Raw genomic sequence first — 19,633 nt, 5'->3', positions numbered from 1 at the left:
TAAACTGGCCTCTGGTTCTGGACTACCCCAACATTGGGAACATGTTTCCTGCCTCTAAGGTGTCCAACCCCTTAATAATCTTATATGTTTCGATAAGATCCCCTCTCATCCTTCTGAATTCCGGTGTATACAAGCCTAGCCACTCCAGTCTTTCAACATATGATAGTCCCACCATTCCGGGAATTAACCTAGCAAACCTACGCTGCATGCCCTCAATAGCAAGAATATCCTTCCTCAAATTTGGAGACCAAAACTGCACACAGTACTCCAGGTGCGGTCTCACTTGGGCCCTGTACAACTGCAGAAGGACCTCTTTGCTCCTATACTCAACTCCTCTTGTTATGAAGGCCAACATTCCATTGGCTTTCTTCACTGCCTGCTGTACCTGCATGCTTCCTTTCAGTGAATGATGCACTAGGACACCCAGATCTTGTTGTACGTCCCCTTTTCCTAACTTGACACCATTCGGATAATAATCTGCCTTCCTATTCTTGCCACCAAAGTGGATAACCTCACACTTATCCACATTAAACTGCATCTGCCATGCATCCGCCCACTCACACAACCTGTCCAAGTCACCCTGCAACCTCATAACATCTTCCTCACAGTTCACACTACCACCCAGCTTTGTACCATCTGCAAATTTGCTAATGGTACTTTTAATCCCTTCATCCAAGTCATTAATGTATATATTAAATAGCTGCGGTCCCAGCACCGAGCCTTGCGGTACCCCACTAGTCACTGCCTGCTATTCTGAAAGGGACCCATTTATCCCCACTCCTTGCTTTCTGTCTGCCAACCAATTTTCCATCCATGTCAGTACCCTACCCCCAAAACCATGTGCTCTAATTTTGCCCACTAATCTCCTATGTGGGACCTTGTCGAACGCTTTCTGAAAGTCACCACATCCACCGGTTCTCCCCTGTCAATTTTCCTAGTTACATCCTCAAAAAATTCCAGAAGATTAGTCAAGCATGATTTCCCCTTCGTAAATCCATGCTGACTCGGAACGATCCTGTTACTGCTATCCAAATGCTCCGCAATTTCATCTTTTATAATTGACTCCAGCATCTTCCCCACCACTGATGTCAGACTAACTGGTCTATAATTTCCTGTTTTCTCTCTCCCTCCTTTCTTAAAAGTGGGATAACATTAGCTACCCTCCAATCCACAGGAACTTATCCTGAATCTATAGAACATTGGAAAAGGATCACCAATGCGTCCACAATTTCAAGAGCCACCTCCTTAAGTATCCTGGGATGCAGACCATCAGGCTCAGGGGATTTATCAGCTTTCAGTCCCATCAGTCTACCCAACACCATTTTCTACCTAATGTTCCTTCAGTTCCTCCGTCACCCTAGGATCTCTGGCCACTAGAACATCTAGGAGATTGTTTGATTGTTATACTAGTCCCACCTACTTGCACTTGGCCCATATCCCTCCTTCATTATCCATGTACCCATCCATATACCCAACATTCCATTTACCCACCACCCTCTGTGTGAAAAAGTTGCCCCTTAGGTTCCTATTAAATCTTTCCCCTATCACCCTAATCCTATGGCTTCTGATTCTTAATTTCCCTACTCTGGGTAAAAGACCTTATCTATTCCACTCATGATCTTATACTCACTCCTCTGTAAGTTCATTCCTCATCCTCCTGCATTCCAGGGAATAAAGTCCTAGACTGCCCAATCACTCCCTGTAGCTCAGGCCCTCAAGTCTTGGCACGGCACGGTAGCGCAGCGGTAGAGTTGCTGCTTTACAGCGAATGCAGCGCCGGAGACTCAGGTTCGATCCTGACTACGGGTGCTGTACTGTAAGGAGTTTGTACGTTCTCCCCGTGACCTGCGTGGGTTTTCTCCGAGATCTTCGGTTTCCTCCCACACTCCAAAGACGTACAGGTATGTAGGTTAATTGGCTGGGTAAATGTAAAAATTGTCCCTAGTGGGTGTAGGATAGTGTTAATGTACGGGGATCGCTGGGCGGCACGGACTTGGAGGCCGAAAAGGCCTGTTTCCGGCTGTATATATATGATATGATATATGATATGATAACATCCTTGTAAATGATGTTCGTAAAGGAAAACTAAAGGGCAAAAAAGAAGGCCTGGCAGACCTCTGGCAGATAAGATGCAAGAGACTCCAATGAGTTTTTGTAACATTTTATGCGTGGGTGGGGGTGGGACACACGACATGGGGGGGAGGAGATATGACACGGGGGGGGGGGGGGGGGGAGATATGACACGGGGGGGGGGGGGAGATATGACACGGGGGGGGGAATACGGAAGAGACGGCGCCGAGGACTCCTGTACATTGGTAACATTAGGTCCCTGTCTCACAACACAAACACCTTGCAACAAAGAACCATTAATTGAGCATTACATACCTTTGGTATTACTTTTGCACAACTTTCCACACGTCTGCAACAAAAACAAAGAAGTTTTGTTTCCGCTGCACATCAACATTCATCGCTCATAAGTAAATACAAATTATTGTATCCCTTCCTCCCCCTCACCAACATACCGTCCCCACATTCCTCACCCTCTCTGCTTAATCCCCATTAACCCATGTGCTCCCTCTCAGTATTCCCATCTCTCCACACACTCTCCCTCTCTGGCACACAATCACATTGGAGAGTAGCAACGATTTGTGAACAAAAACTGATCTGTGTTCCTGTTGCATTGTACAGCTCTCTGTCCATCTACACAGGTTCACAACCCAATGGTATGAACATTGAATTCACCAATATCAAGTAATACCCCCATGCCCTCTCTCGTTTCCGTTCCCCCCTCCTACACCCGGTGCAGCCCATTTATTTCACTATCTCCCATCTGCCCCTTCACACCCCACCATTTTCCTTCCTCAGTGTGCTCATCTCCCATCCCCAGATCCCTCATTTCTCTTTTATTCCCCCCTCTTCCCCCCCACACACAATACTGCACACAATACTCCAAATGTGCCCTGACCATAGTTTATAAAGCTGCAACATGATCACCTGATTCTAAAACCCACATCTGACTAATGAAGGTAAGCAAGTTGTCTGCCTTCTTTACCTCCCTATCCATGTTGTGCTTCCACTTTCAGTAAACTATAGACTTGCTCCTCAAGATTCCTCTGCAGATAATGCTACGGAGGGTTTAATTTATAAGGACCAGACTCGAGCAGAGGGCAAAGCTTTAAAGTGAGAGTGGCAAAGTTTAAAGGAGAGTGGTGGGTGCCTGGAACACACTGCTGAGGGTGGTGGTGGAGGCAGATACAATAGTGACATTTGAGGCCTTTAAATAAGTACATGGATATGCAGGGAATGGAGGGATGTGGATCATGTGCAGGTGGAGGAGATTAGTTTATCTTGGCATCATGAACAGCACTGACATTGTGGGCCAAAGGGCCTGTTCCTGTGCTGCATTGTACTGATAGGCCTGGAACAATGCAGGGTGTAACACAGGGAACTTCGATCATGTGGATGATCACAGTCTTTTCCCAAGGGCAGGAGAGTGTAAAACTAGATTTTCGATGAGAGGGGAAAGATTTAAAAGAGATCTGAGGGTGGTGGGAGTATGAAATGAGCTGCCAGAAGAGGTGGGAGGAGCGAGTACAATAACAATATTTCAAAGTTATACGGACAGATACATGGATTGGAAAAGTTTAGAGGAGTATGGGCCAAACGCAACCTAATGGGTGTGGCTCGAGGTGAACACTTTGGTTAGCATGGAAGAGGTGCTGAAGGCCCTGTTTCCATGCTGCATAGCTCTCTGTCTATATGATCTATATTCTGCCTCTCCCTCTACCCATCCATCTCTTTCTCCCTGCCTGTATAGCTCTCCATCTCTTCACATCTGTCCTCCTCCCCTCTTTTCACACATCTATCTGTAACTATCTATCTATCTTCCTGTGTCTGCCTGTTTCCCACATCTGTTTGTTTTGTCAGGCATCTGTGCATCTCCCCCTTCTCTCTCTCCCTCGCTGCATCCTTTATCTCCCACTCTCTCTCTGCCACTCACACACTGTTGCTCTCTCCTTGAACTCTCCATCTTTTCCATCCCATCTCTTTGTGCTCTGTCCTCAATCCCCTCTCCTTCTCATTGTCCCCCCTCTGTCACTCTTACTCTCTCCATCACTTCTCCCTCAGACTCTCTCTCTGTCCGTCCTCCTCCTCTCCCTCCTTCCATCTCTCTCTCTCTCCATCTCCCTGCCTCTGTCTATCTTCTTCCATATATTTGTCTCTCTGCCACCCTTCCTCATTTTGTCTCTCTCTCCTCCCGTGGATGGTGGTGGTGGGGCTGTATGTCAGTGAGATACACACATCAGGTCCTCACCTGTAGTAGTTCAGACCTTTCTCAAAGTACTCACGCACTGTTAATGTCTGAGTAGCAGGCTTACCGTGTGCCTCCCATTCATGGGACCTGTGGAAAGAGATTAGGAACAGCAATGTTTCAATATGAAGAGTTTTCAAGAGTGCAGAGCTGAAAGATGGATTGAAGGAGAAACAGAAACTGTCTTTGAATGATATTGGTGGTGAGACCACACTTGGACTATTGTGCAAAGTTCCAGTCACCCAACTACAGGAATTATTCCAACTAAATATATAGGAATAATTTCAACGATGGGAACCCCGTCATTAAGTTGGAAAGGGTACAGAAGAGATTCATGAGGATGTAACAGGGACAGGAGGGATTGAATGATATGGAGGGACTGGACAGGCTGAGGCTGTTTTCACTGGAGCGAAGAAGGCAATAAAGTGACTGCTTTCCCAGGGTTGGGGTGTCTAAAACATGAGGGCATAGGTTTAAGGTGAAAGGGGAAAGATTTAAAGGGGACCTAAGGGGCAATCTTTTCCACACAGACGGTGCTACATTTACGGAATAAGCTGACAGAGGTCATGTAGAGATGGATTTAAAAGACATTTGGACAGGCATATGGATAGAAATGTTTAGAAGAAGTTAAAAACAAGTTGGTGGAGGAACTTAGCAGACCAGACAGTATCTGCAGGGAGAAAATGGACTGATGACTTTTCAGATCAGGACCTTTCTCCAGTCTGAAGACCAGGAACCAAAACATTATTTGTCCAGTTGGAAGGGGAGGGGTAGGGGTAGGGGTGGGGGTGGGGAGAGTGGGTGATGTCCATGGTGGGGGTGGGGGTGGGGAGAGTGGGTGATGAAGGAGAATGTCCATGGGAGGGGAGCGATGATGGGGGAGAATGTCCATAGGAGGGGTGGGGGCAGGGAGGGTGGGTGATGAGGGAGAGTGTCCGTGGGTGGGGAGGGGGTGGAGAGAGTGAGTGTTGGGGGAGAGTGTCAGTGGGAGGGGAGGGGTGATGGGGGAGAATGTCCACAGGAGGGGTGGGGTTGGGGAGAGTAGGTGATGAGGCACAGTGTCCATGGATGGGGAGAGTGGGTGATGGGGGAGAGTGTCCGTGGGAGGGGTGTAGAGAGTGGGTGGTGTGAGTGTCCGTTGAAGGGTGGGAAGGGGGTGGGGAGAGTGGGTGATGGGGCAGAGTGTCCATAGGAGGGGTGGGGATGGGGAGAGTGGGTGATGGGGGAGAGTGGGTGATGGGGGAGAGTGGTGGGGAGAGTGGGTGATGGGGCAGAATGGGTGATGGGGCAGAATGGTGGGGAGAGTGTCCGTGGGAGGGGATCCAGTGGGTTGGAGATTTGACTCATATGAAGGTACAGCACAGCAGTCAGTTATTTGGCTTACTGAGTCTGCACTGACCACCAAGCACCCATTTTATGATCAATTGCCCCATAGATTCTCCCCCTTAATTTATAGCAGCCAATTAACGTAGCCCTCACACATCTTTTGAATGTGGGAAGAATCCAGAGCACCCTTGGGAAGCCCACAGAATAACAGGGAGAATGTACAAACACAGGCAGAGGCAGATATCAGGATTGAACCAGGGGTTACTGGAGCCGTGTGGTGGTAGCTTTACTAGTTGTACCACTGTGCCACCTAAACCATTGAACAGACAAACTTTGGTGTTCAAACCCAAGGATTGCAGGTGTGCAGTACACAAGGTTGCCAGCACAGGTGTGCACAATATTTCCCTTCATTTGTCAGGCACTAAATAAGAACAGTGTTACAACTTTATCTATTGGTCAGGCCACACCTGGAGTACTGTATAATTCTGATCTAGGATTAGGCACCTGAATTATGAGGAACGACTGGATAGACAGCGTTAGCTTTCCCGGGAGTTGAGGAGGCTGAAGGGGACCCGGTGGACATGCACAAAGGTATGAGAGTAAGAGACAGAGCAGATAGTAGGAAACTAGATGGCTCACTTTTAGGAGAAGTGGGAAAAGATTTAGAGATCTGAAAATAACTTTTTCAAGAGAGGGTAGTTGGAATCTGAAACACACTGCTCGAGGCAGTGGAAGCAGTGACTCTCACAACATTTAGAAGTTAGAAGAGGATTGATGAGGGCAGTGTGGCCTGCTAAATTCAGCAAGGCCTTTGACAAGGTATCGCATTGTAAGCTCGGCTGGAAGGTTAGATCACATGGGATCCACGGCAAACTAGCCAATTGGTGAGAAAATTGGTTTGATGGCAAGAGCCAGAGGGTATAGTAAAGAGTTGTTATTCAGATTGGAGATCAGAAACCAGTGGTGTGCCACAGGGATCGATGCTGGGTCACTATTGTGGAATGACCGAATGGCCTAATTCTGCTCCAATCACTTATGACCTTGTCATGGCCCAGCTAATGTCCACATAGACAACGATCTTTAACCTCAATCAATCCTCTTGGTCACCTCTTTAAAAAACTGTCTGCTTTGTGAGATATGATTTCCTATGATTATCCCTGATCAGTCTTTATCTATCAACTGCTGGTAAATGATGTCCCTCAGAATCACCTGCAGTTACGTACCCACTACTGATGCAGGCTCACTCACCAGTGGTGCCCTGGCTTGTCCTTGGTGCCCTTAAATAACTGTACATTAACCACCCTCCAGTCTACTGGAACTTCACCTGTGCCTAAAGATGATGGTAATATCTGTGCAAGGGCTCCACAATTTCTACCCGAGCTTTTCACAAGGTGCAAGTATACATTTGGTCAACCCCTGGGGATTTATCCACCTTAGGTACAAACCATTACCAAAGATAGTTACTGCCAGACAGATCGGGCCAAAATTTGTTCAAAAGATCCCGTAAAGTCTGAAAATAAACAAATTAACATTTTGTGTCAGGACAAGAGTGAAATAAAAACTGAAAATACAAGAAGGAGAACATCACATACCCTACACAGCGATAGCAGCTGGATTGCAATCAAGTTGGTCAACGATATGAAAACAGATGCAGGTATCTGCGAATAGGGTGGGATCTAATCCAGGGATTTGGGGGTTTGTAAATAAACAGATACTCAGGAATTACAGGTTGGAATCCAAGTGAGGATTTCCACATAATCTAACAGAAACCCAAAAGTTATGTGTAGACTTGAATATTGAGTCGTAGATTTATAGTTATAGAGTCATAGAGTGGTACAGTGTGGAAACAGGCTCTTCAGCCCAACTCGCCCATACCGGCCAACTGTGGCCCAGCTACCCTAGTCCCACTTGCTTGGTCCATAATACTCCAAACCTGCCCTATCCATGTACTTGTCCAACTGTTTCTTAAACGATGGGATAGTCCCAGCCTCAACTACCTCCTCTGGCAGCTCGTTCCATATACCCACCACCCTCTGTGTGAAAAAGTTACCAATCGGTTTCCGATTAAATCTTTGCCCCTTCACCTTGAACCTATGTCCTCTGGTCCTTGATTCCCCTACTCTGGGTAAAGGACTCTGTGCATCTACCCGATCTATTCCTCTCATGATTTTGTATACCTCTATAAGATCTCCCCTCATCCTCCTACGCTCCATGGAATAGAGACCCAGCCTAGTCAACCTCTCCCTATAGCTCACACCCTCTAGTCCTGGCAACATCCTTGTAAATCTTTTCTAAACCCTTTCAAGCTTGACAATATCTTTCCTAACATGGTGACCAGAACTGAACACAATATTCTAAATGCGGTCTCACCAACGTCTTATAAAACTGTAACATGACCTTCCAACTTCTATACTCATACTCAATACTCTGACTGATGAAGGCCAAAGTGCCGAAAGCCTTTTTGATTACCTTATCTACCTGCGACGTGACCTTCAAGGAACCATGCACTTGTACTCCTAGATCCCTCTGCTCTGCAACACTACACAGAGGCCTACCATTTTACTGTGTAGGTCCTACCCTTGTTCGACGTCCCAAAATACAATACCTCACACTTCTCTGCATTAAATTCCATCAACCACTCCTCCGCCCACCTTGCCAATCGATCCAGATCCTGCTGCAATTGTTCACAACCATCTTCACTATCTGCAAAACCACTAACTTTGGTATCATCAGCAAATTTGATAATCTTGCCCTGTATGTTCTCATCCATTGATGTAGATGGCAAACAGTAATGGGCCCAGCACTAAACCTTGAGTCACACCACTAGTCACAGGCCTCCATTCTGAGAAGCAACTATCCACCATCACCCTCTGCCTCCTTCCATGGAGCTAATTTGCTATCCTTTCAGCTATCTCTCCTTGGATCCCATGAGATCTAATCTTCCAGAGCAGCCTACCATGTGGAACCTTGTCGAACACCGTACTGAAGTCCATTAACACAACTTCTACAGCTCTGCTCTCATCAACATTTTTGCTCACGTCTTCGAAAAAATCAATCAGAATTCTGAGACATGACCTCCCACGTACAAAACCATGCTGACTATCCCTAATTAGCCCTTGCCCATCCAAATGCCTGTATATTCTATCCCTCAGAATACTCTCCAGTAACTTACCAACTACAGATGTTAAGCTCACCGGCCTATAGTTCCCAGCATTTTCCCTGCAGCCTTTCTTGAAAAGAGGCACAACATTTGCCACCCTCCAATCTGGCACCTCTCCTGTATTTAAGGATGACTCATAAATTTCAACCAGGGCTCCCGCAATTTCCTCTCTAGTTTCCCGGAATGTCGTCGGATATATCTGATCAGGCCCCGGAGATTTGTCTACCTTCATACACGACAGTACCTTCAGTACTTCCTTGATGGTAACAATGACTCTCATGACACTTCCAGTGACTGCTCCAATTTCCTCTGTCCTACTGTCTTTCTCCTCGGTAAATACAAAGGAGAAATACTCATTTGAGGACCTTGCCCATCTCCTGTGGCTCCACACAGAGGTGACAGTTTTTATTCCTGAGATGTCCCACTCTCTCTCTAGTTACCCTTTTCTCCCTTAATTATTTATAAAATCTTTTGGAATTGTTCTTGAGGCTACCCGCCAGAGCTATCTCCTGGCCTCTTTTTTGCCCTTCTGTTCTCCTTTTTTTAGTTGCTCCTTAGTTCCCAAAACTCCTCCAGGGGTGCACTTGATCCCAGCTGCCTATACCTGTCCCATGTATCCTTCTTGTTTTTGACTAACATCTCAATTTCCCTCATCAGCCAAGCTGCCTTCTTTGCCTGCTATGCCTTTCACTCTAACGGGGACGTACACATCCTGAGCTCTCTTTAGTACACTTTTAAAAACATCCCACTTGGCCGATGTTCCTTTCCCCATCAAATAACCTGCTCCAGTCAACTTGAAGGGTCTCTCATACCCTCAAAGTTGGCCTTGCCACAGTTGAGCATTTTAACACATGGACCCTCTCCATCCCGATCCATAGCTTTCTTAAACCTCATCTGAACCCTTCATGCTATGATTTTCCCAGTCTATATTAGGAAAGTTAAAATCCCCTACTACAACAACCTTATTTGACCTGCAGCTGTCTGCAATCTCTTGGCACATTTGCTCTTCTAATTCCCGTTGACTATTTGGGCGTTTGTAGTACACCCCTTTCCTGATCATCCCTTTCTTGTTCCTCAGCTCCACCTATATAGCTTCACTAGACGAACCGTCCGTAATGTTACCTCTGAACTTAACCTCTGAACCTAGCCATGCCATCCTCCTTAATCAACAATGCAACTCCCCCTCTGCTTTTTTCCTCACCCATGTCTCTCCTGAAGCTCCTGTACCCCGGATCATTGAGCTGCCAGTCCTGCCCCTCCCTTATCCAGGTTTCAGTCATGGCTTGCATTTTACCCAACTACACTAATCCCATTTGCCCACATTAAGACAGTATCCCTCTCTGCCAAGTCCTATTTAAGCACTTGTCTCAAAGCTTTTTAAACATAAGATTCAGATTAACATTCAGTGCGGAAACGGGCCCTTTGGCCCAAGTCCTCGCCAACCAGCGACCCTCGCACATTACCACTATCCTACACACATTAGAGATGTTTTTTTTAAACATTTACCAAGCTTACAACCCAAGAGTATGAACATTGAATCCTCCAATTTTAGGTGACCTCTAACAACCCCCCCCCTCCCCCCCCCCCCCCCCCCCCCTTACCTGGCTCACGTCTATTTCTCCCTTCCCCCTCCTCTTACATCTCTTCCTATGGCTTCACAATTTGTAATCCCCCTCCTCTCTTCCAGCTTTCTTTTCCCCCACCCCTTACAATCAGTCTGAAGATGTATCCTGACTTGAAACGTCTCCAATCCACATTCCTCAGAGATGTTGCCAGACCCACTGAGTTACTCCAGCACTTTGTTTCTTTGTTTAACACAGACCAGACTTAGACCCAACCAGTGACCCAACCAACACAATCACTGACTTGTCAGACCCTGGTCATCCTTCTCCCTGTTCCCTTCCAGCAGAAGGTACAGAAGCTTGAAAGCGTGCAACACTAGACTCCAGAACTGCTTCTTCCCCTCTGTTATCAAGCTTCTGAACGGTTCTTCCATTAACTAGGGTACTAAACCAATTCACCTCTACTGCATTGCAGACATTGGACTTTGTTTCTGGAACTAATGCACTACAAAGCTGAGAAACATATTCTCAGTTACTCCAGCACTCTGTATCTTCCCTTTTGTTCTATCTATTGCACTCGAGTTTGGCTTGATTGTATTTATGTATAGTATTTTCTGATCTGATTGCAAAGCATGCAAAAGAAAGCTGTATCATTGCTGTATCATTTCACTGTATCTCAGCATATGTGACAACAATAAACTTAAGCCGAACCTAGACCTAATATTGTGTAGGAAAGAACTGCAGATGCTGGTTTAAATCGACGGTAGACACAAAATGCTGGAGTAACTCAGTGGGACAGGCAGCATCTCTGGAGAAAAGGAATGGATAACATTTCGGATAAGACATCTTCAGACTGAAGGGTCTCGACCTGAAATGTCACCCAGTCCTTCTCTCCAGAGATGCCTCCTGTCCCGCTACACCTAATATTCACAGGTGAAATACTACAAGATTGGAAGGCTTGAGTTATTAGGTGACATTGGATCAGCTGTGGACACAAGAAACTGCAGGCGCTGGAATCTTTAGCAAAAACAATGCTGGAGTAAGATGCTGGATTCAGGCAGCATCTGCAGAGGGAATGGACAGGAAACCTTTTGGGTTGGGAACCTTCTTCAGATTGATCAGACTGAACAGACTGGGACTGTTTTCCCTGGAGTGAAGGAGGCCGAGGGGTAATCTTATGGAGGTTTATGAAATCATGGGAAGCATAGAGAAGGCGCATGGTCACAGCCTATACTCCAGCATAGGGGAGTCTAAAACTAGAGGGCGCAGCTTTAATGTGAGAGGGGAGAGACTTATTCCCACACAGGGTGCTGGGTATAAGGAAGAAGCTGCCAGAGAAATTGGTAGAGATGGGTAGAATTATAACGTTTAAAAGACATTTGTACAGGTTTATGCATAGGAAGGGTTTAGAGGGATATGAGCCAAACAGGCAAAGCTCACTAGCTTTGGTAGACATCTTGATTGGCATGGATAAGCTGACAGGTCTCTTTGCATGCTGCATGATTCTAATATCAGATATCTGTGGGGGAGTAACATGCTTGGATCTATGGCAGGAGTTCAGATAGTTTATGTGTGGAAATAACAGATACCAGAGTTACAGAGTTGGAAGTCATTCATTGTCTGTAGGAAGTCATTTACATGTTGAATAATAGATACTAGGAGTGGGTTACAAACTGAAGGTTTTCAATGGGTTTGTGTGTTAATGTACACAATCTCAAATACTGCAGCTGAGGCCAATGTAAAATGCCCAGAGAACAGACCTGAGGACACTTCCTGCTGCTGTGTGATTTGAAAAGCCCACCCACCCTCTAGAGAAATTGACCAAAGGCCTGTGTGCCAGCGTGTCACCCCAGACCCAAAACCCACGATGGTCTTGAACCGTAAGTACTACTGACCTTTATTTTGTTGTAGTTATACGGATCCCTATTCACATTGCGACCCTGGGGGGGCCTGGAAGATAAATGGAAGGGGTGAGTTACTACCTCCAAGCTGAAGAGTTCCTGCACTTTGCTGACAACTTCTTCACAGGGACAACACTTCCTGTTCTGTCTCAGTGCCAGAGACCAGGGGCTCCGTGGTAACTCCAGCGTTGCAGAATCGGTGCTCCCACACTGCAGCTTGGAGCAATGACAGCAAATATACCCCGTCCCGGGTTTGCCGGGTGTGAAGTGTAATAGTGAGGAGGTGTGGGAATTGTGGGAAGAACTGAACTGCTCTCTGTCTTGTTATGAGCACTTCGTACCGTGGAAATAGAACTTTATTTTAGTGAAGTGTCTCATAGGTTGAACATGTCTGACCTTGTACTTTTGATCTTTAATGTTAAGGCTGATAAGGGAAAGAGGAGAATTCTGGATCACAATAGTTAACCATGTTAACAAATATACGTGACCCACTCCACATTTCTTGCTATTAAATATGATATTAAAAGGTCGCATGCTCTGAGTCAGCAGAGCAGTCTCTGGCTTGACACGTTATTGTGAACAAAGAAGTTAATTGTCACTCACGTCTTGAATATATTATTCCAACAGAGGTCTGGCTTTGTCTCTGCAGACCTTTAGTGACATCACAACAGATTCTTGGTCTCTTTATTTAAAGAGAGGTATAGCTGCCATGGAAGCAATAGACAATAGACAATAGGTGCAGGAGGAGGCCATTCAGCCCTTCGAGCCAGCACCGCCATTCAATGCGATCATGGCTGATCACTCTCAATCAGTACCCCGTTCCTGCCTTCTCCCCATACCCCCTCACTCCGCTATCCTTAAGAGCTCTATCCAGCTCTCTCTTGAAAGCATCCAACGAACTGGCCTCCACTGCCTTCTGAGGCAGAGAATTCCACACCTTCACCACTCTCTGACTGAAAAAGTTCTTCCTCATCTCCGTTCTAAATGGCCTACCCCTTATTCTTAAACTGTGGCCCCTTGTTCTGGAGCAGTTGGGTGAATGGTGAAAGGTTGAGTCCTGGGATGGGGTGCTGTATGAGAGATTGAGCAGGTTGGGCCGAAGCTCACTGGAGATTTTGGAATGAGAGGTGATCTTCATGAATTGTCTAAATTGTGCAGGGGACTGACAGGGTTGTGTCAGATTCAGGGGCGGCCATTTGAGGTGGAGCTGAAGACCTTTGCTCAGAATGCAGCCGTGCAGCTGCAGAACCAGCTGTTGTTCTGGCGCTGGTGCCCAGTGCCTGGGCTCAGTGGAGACCACAGCCCAGCACCACAGCCCGACACTACCACTGGAGACCCCCCTGTCAGCTCTCCCTGACAACTCCCATCTCTCACTAGAACCCATCTGAGTAACGAGACTTACCACCAGCCATGGATGGTCCACCACTCAAATTTACATCCTTTGCCGGTCCAGTGATTCACCTGGAGAAAGAACAAAGAAAACCCATCACTGAAACAGAATGGATGAAAAAGTTTAAAAAAAAGATAGATCATTGGGGTCATTGTCAGGCAGAGAGTGGGCAGGCAATGGGAGGGTTTGGCAAAAGGACAGAGGGGTGAGTGAACAAAGGGAGGGGTGGAAGAGACAGGTGGATGGGTCAAAGTGACTGTGGGATTGGTTGCTTCTCTCCAGGTGGATGTTTCTCTGCTTCTCAGGATATGAGTGAGAGGGTGCAGAGGAAAGTGGGACCCAGAACAAGCGATACACATTGGTACCAATGTGGAGAAGGCAGCAATGGAAGTCTGTCAATGTTGCCAGAGGTGGACAGGTGGCAATCTCTGGGCTGCTGGCACGGCCAGGCTTCAGGGAGAACAGAATATGAAGAGAAGGTGGTAGACTGGTAACATCCATGGTGCATGCAGGTACATTCAGATTCAGAGGCAGATGAAACCTGCATGAGATGGAAGGGTCACAAGTTAATAGGATTGGGACAATGCCCAAGTCACTACAGTTGAATCAAGATCAGCAGGGTATGGGCATACCAGGCAATAACAGCAAAAATAAATAAGGGGAACAGAGGGTGTGAGTGTTGGATGATGACAGAGAAGGAATTGTTGGATAGGAGCAAATTGAGAGACACAATCTGGTGTCCACAATATACACAGAATGTGATGAGTAAGATTGGTGAGCTGCAGGTACAAAGAGCCATGTGTGATTATGATGTGCTGCTGATCACATGGCTCATTCTCGGCAGAACAGACCTCTTAATATTCAAAGATATGGTGGACAGAAAAGGCAAGGATGGAAAACAGGAGATGGGGGGCAGAGGAAAATGGTATTATAGACTATTGATTAAACATTCCCTTCTCCAAACAAGACAGCATCAAAGCTTCACCGTCGCCTCTCGCCGATGGACGGATGCCAACTACTATAGACTGAAGAGAGGGGATGTCCTTGAGGCCATGCACAAACTCGCTTGGGCTGGAATTCACTTTGCAGAACTTCCTCTTCTTCCCGACGTCGTTCATGCCCACGTGCACAACCACTTCTGGCTGTTCACCCTTCCTCTTGAGGATGTTCTGAAGTCGGTCTGTGACATCTTTAACCCTGGCACCAGGGAGGTAACAGACAATCCTGAAGTCCCGCCTGCCGCTACAGAATCTCCTGCCCACACTTCGGACAATGGAGTCACCCACTACTATGGCTCTGCCTGACGTCGGTCTCCCCAGTCGAGTCTCCTTGCCAGGATTGGAGCCACCGACCTGTTCACCGCTTGGACTGGAAGCGTCTTCTGCTCCGACAACTCCTAAGGGGGCATACCTGTTTTCATTCGGCACAGCCACCGGGGTCGCCTGCTCTCCACGTTTACTCCCTTTTCTCCCAGTCACCCACCTGCTCTCCTCCTGAATCACTGGCGTAACAACCTCACTTGTCCAGGAAACTCTCATTTTCCAGGATGGCCCTAAAGTCATCCAGCTGCTTCTCCAGTTCCCCAACACGTTCACTCAGGAGCTGCACCTGGACACAATTCCTGCAGGTGTAGTCTCCAGAAGCTCCATAGGCATCCTTGACCGCCCATAACCTGCAGGAAATACACTGCACCAACCCGCCTGCCATTTCTTCAGTGGACAAAAAATCACAAGTTTCAAAGATCTGGGATACCAAAGAAAATTAGAGATTGCCAAATTTTATTTGGAGAAAAAAATAAATGGACAGAATACTTTTCAACTCGTGTTTCCTTACGCAAGCATAGATAATGTGCTTTGTGTTAGTAGATAGCGATATGGACCGCTCTCCCCAGTCCTCATGTATCACCAGTGTTGATGTTGTGGCAGCTGGCACTGTCACTGAAGAATGGGAGATGTTTTATGTACAGACGAGGAGTATTCCCACACCAGGGAAAAGTAAAGGAACTCTGGTGCTCCCTGGATCACCCAGGAGGGAGTGAAGGAAGGAGTGAGCATGAGGAAGGTGAGACTTCAATGGAAACCCACCTGAATGTGGTGAGTTGGGAGAGGCAGTGAGTACAAAAGGAGAGAGGCTTTTCAAGGGAAAGTGGAACAGAGCCTTCCAAAGGCCTGTAAATGGGATGAGCGGAGTGAGGAGATCAGGGTATAACGGAGTGATCTGCATCAAGGTAGAGGCACAGCTGGAACATGGCTGAGGGCATTGTATCACCCGTTATCAGGAAATGGGAGCTGCCAGAAGCGGAGGGATGCAGATCTGGGAGAGGGGGTGGGGGTAACTGATGAGGAGGAGGAGGAGGTAACACTAACAAGTCACTTGCACTGGAAGGGATAATCCCAGGTTGTTAAAGGAGGCAAGGGTCGTGGAGCAGGTGGCTGTAATCTATGTTGCCACCACCTTCTGTGTGAAGAAATTGACCCTCAGGTTCCAATCAAATCTTGCCCCACTCACCTTTAACCTAAGTCTTCTTGTTCTTGATTCCCCCACGTTCGGTAAAATACCCTATCTATTCCCCTCAAGACCTTATACTCCTTTATAAGATCATTGCTCATCTTCCTGCACTCCAAAGAATAACGTTCTCACCTACACAACCTCTCTCTGTAGCACAGGCTCACAAGTCCTGGCAACATCCTCTTCTAGCTTCTCTGTGCTCTTTACAGCTTAATGACATCCTTCCTATTGCAGAGTGACCAAAACTGAACACAATACTCCAAATGCAGCCTGAAAGTCTTGTGCAACTGTAACACAATATTGCAACTTCTTTACTCAACACCCTGATTAATGAAGGTACCAAAAGCCTTTACTACCCATTCCTCAAACCTCCCTGAGAGGATGTTAGTCCTTTTCCAGTTTTGATGCACCCTGTCCCTCTTGTACAGGTCACACCTGCCCAGAAGTTATCCCAGTGATCTCATCAGCTAAAGGCCTGTCTTCTGCACCAGTTCTTCAGCCATGCGTTCATCTATTCTATTGTTACCATCATTGGCATATGGCACTGAGAGGAATTTTGAGATTACACTCTGGAAGTTCTGCTTTGTAAACATCTATCAAACTCTCTAAGTTCACCCTGTCGGATCTCACCTCTCGTTCTGCCTAGGTTGTCAGTACCATTGTGTACAACAATCTCAGCTGTTTTCTCTCCCCTTTCACAATGTCCCGGATCCAATCCAAGACATCTCTGTCCTTGACACGAGAGAGGCAACAAACCATCCTGGGATCTCGCTCTGAGCCAAGGGGAAGTCCATCTCTTCCCCACACCACAGCTCACTGAGATGTTTCCTTGCCCTGCTGTGCATCACAGCCAACTGTGGTGCCACACCTTGGCTACTGCTGCAACTTTCCTCTGAGAGACCTACTCTGTCTGCAAGGGGAATGACCACAGGGCACTCACTCCTGCACGACCTGCCTGCACTTACTGCTCCTCCTGGTCATCCACCTCCTTCCTTTCTCTACCTGCAGTGTGACTAATTGCTAAATTCAGTCAACAAAGTTCTCCGTAAATCAAATTCTCCACGGCACTACACAGTGGGAAGCTGCAGCTGGACACAGCCTCCTGCAGGTGTAGTCAGACACACCAGAAATGTTCCCAAACTCCCACAGGAAGAGCAGACCACTGGCCTAACCTCCATAACCTTTCCTCTTGTTCTACCCTTATTAGACCTTTGATGTATATGGTCTCACTTCCACCTGACATTGCTCTGCCCATCTTATTAGATCAATATCACCATGTAACCAATCACTCTTCAGACATAAATCCAGATAGACACATTCTGTCCCAAATAAACCTCCTCACCATGGGTGGCACATTGGCGCAGTAGTACAGCTGCTGCCTCCCAATGCCAGAGACCCGGGTTTGATCCTGACTACGGGTGCTGTCTGTATGGAGTTTGCACGTTCTTGCTGTGACTGCGTGTGTTTCCTCTGGATGCTCTGGTTTCCTCCCACATCCCAAAGACGTGTGGGTTTGTAGGTTAATTGTCCCTAGTGTGTAGGATAGAACTAGTGTACTGGTGATTGCTGTTCAGCACGGACTCAATGGGCCTATTCCACTCTATATCTCTGAAACTAAAAACATGTACACGTTACTGAAGGAATCACAGATCAGAGGAGCAGGACATGTCACAAGAGAGTCTGATGTCAGAATGCAGCTGTTTTGTGGATCGCTGACTGAGGGCAAACGATCAGGTGGTGACAGAACAAGTTTTAGAGATGCTCGTACAGTATTCTTGAAGCCTTTCAACATCGACACACTCCATTGGTAACAATGAACAGTGGATTGTCTTATTTGGCATACCTGCATAAAGTGTGTGCTCGGTCGTAAAGAGTTATCATGGAAACAGCCCCATTGATCAAACTCGTCCATGCCGACCAAGGTGCCTCACCTAAGCTAGTCCCATTTCCTTAGGTATGGCCCATATCCCACTAAACCTTTCCTGTCCATGTGCCTGCCCAAATGTCTTTTAAATGCTATTATTGTACGTGCCTCAACGATCTCCTCTGGCAGTTCATTTTCCATAACTACCACCCTTTGTGTGAAGAAATTCTTATTAATTCTTTCCCCTCTCACCTTAGGCCTATGCTCTCAGGTTCTTAATTCCACTATCCTGGGTAAAAAACTGTACATTCACCATATCCATTCCCTATGACTGATGAAAGCCAATACACTAAAACTCCTCTTTAATACCCAAACCACCCGTGATGCCACTTTCAGGGAACTACACTTTACACTAGCACTTTCACTGCTTAGTTTTTAGTTTAGTTTAGAGATACAACGTGGAAACAGGCCCCTCGGCCCACTGAGTGCACAGATGAGCAATCCCCACACATTAACACTAATCTATACACACTAGGGACAAATTACAATTATACCCCGCCAATTATCCAACAAACCTGTATGTCTTTGGGGTGTGGAAGGAAACCGGAGATCCTAGAGAAAACCCACACAGGTCACGGGGCGAACTTACAAACTCTGTACTGACAAGTACGTAGTCAGGATCAAACGTGGGTCTCTGGCGCTGTAAGGCAGCAACTCTCCTCCTGCACCACCGCCCGATCCCTCTGCTCTACAACACTCCACAGGCCCCTGCCATTCACTGCGAAGGTTCTACTTTGGTTTGACTTTACAAAATTTAACATCTTGCACTTATCTGCATAAAACTCCATTTGCCTCTCCTCGGCCCACTTGCCCAGCAGATCAAGACCCTGCTGTAATTTTTGATAACCCTCTTTGCAATCTGCGATACCACCTACTTTATTGTCATCTACAAACTTACTAATCAAGCCTTGTACACTCTCATCCAAATCAGTTGTAACCTGAGACAAGCCTCTTCATTGTCCACTATACCACCAATCTTCTCTCAACCTTATTGTTCCAAACGTGCGTTTCAAGGTAGATAAGGAAAGGTACAAGGATTAGAAATTAAGGATCTGAAGTGGGGAAGGATGATATGAATGTCATGAAACAGGACCTGGCAAAAGTTGACTGGGAGCAGGTACATCCATAAACCTACCAGTCATGCCATCCAGATTCTAATTATTAGTACGGCAATATGATCTCTAAAGCAGCTTCTGTGATAATGACACTATTTGCATGCTCTCACAATCAAAGCACTCAGACTGGCACACAAATAATTCCATTTACCTTACAGACATTTTTCACCACTTAAGTGCCAGAACATTAACGGTAGGATCTCCCAAGTTAGATTTGCTATAAAACAAAAGTGTTTTCATTAACGGATCTGTGAACTGGCCACACGAGGAAGTGCTGATAGAGCAAATAGTAATTGGCGGTACAGCCCCCGTTCACCTACTGCATATAAACCACCACAACACGCACTCACCTGGTAACTCCAGAGATGGGGGTAGAGATGTCAAAGGGAGGGAAAGAGTCAGAGTGGTCTAGGTGGGAGCAGAGTCAAAGTGGCA

At 46.7% G+C, this 19,633-nt stretch overlaps 1 long non-coding RNA gene across 1 annotated transcript; it reads right to left on the bottom strand.

The window, feature by feature from the left end:
• Window positions 1-12,255: 12,255 nt before the first annotated feature.
• Window positions 12,256-19,375, bottom strand: LOC144591761 (uncharacterized). Its single transcript, XR_013547009.1, has 3 exons — window positions 19,350-19,375; window positions 13,664-13,722; window positions 12,256-12,310 (listed from the first exon to the last, which is right to left on the bottom strand). It is a non-coding gene; the product is annotated as an uncharacterized LOC144591761 (long non-coding RNA).
• Window positions 19,376-19,633: the final 258 nt, after the last annotated feature.

The sequence above is a fragment of the Rhinoraja longicauda genome, unplaced genomic scaffold, assembly GCF_053455715.1.
Source record: "Rhinoraja longicauda isolate Sanriku21f unplaced genomic scaffold, sRhiLon1.1 Scf001766, whole genome shotgun sequence".
In the NCBI taxonomy this organism is placed as follows: domain Eukaryota; kingdom Metazoa; phylum Chordata; class Chondrichthyes; order Rajiformes; family Arhynchobatidae; genus Rhinoraja; species Rhinoraja longicauda.
Note: the sequence above shows the minus strand (reverse complement) of the source record. Positions and strands in the feature narration are given on the sequence as shown.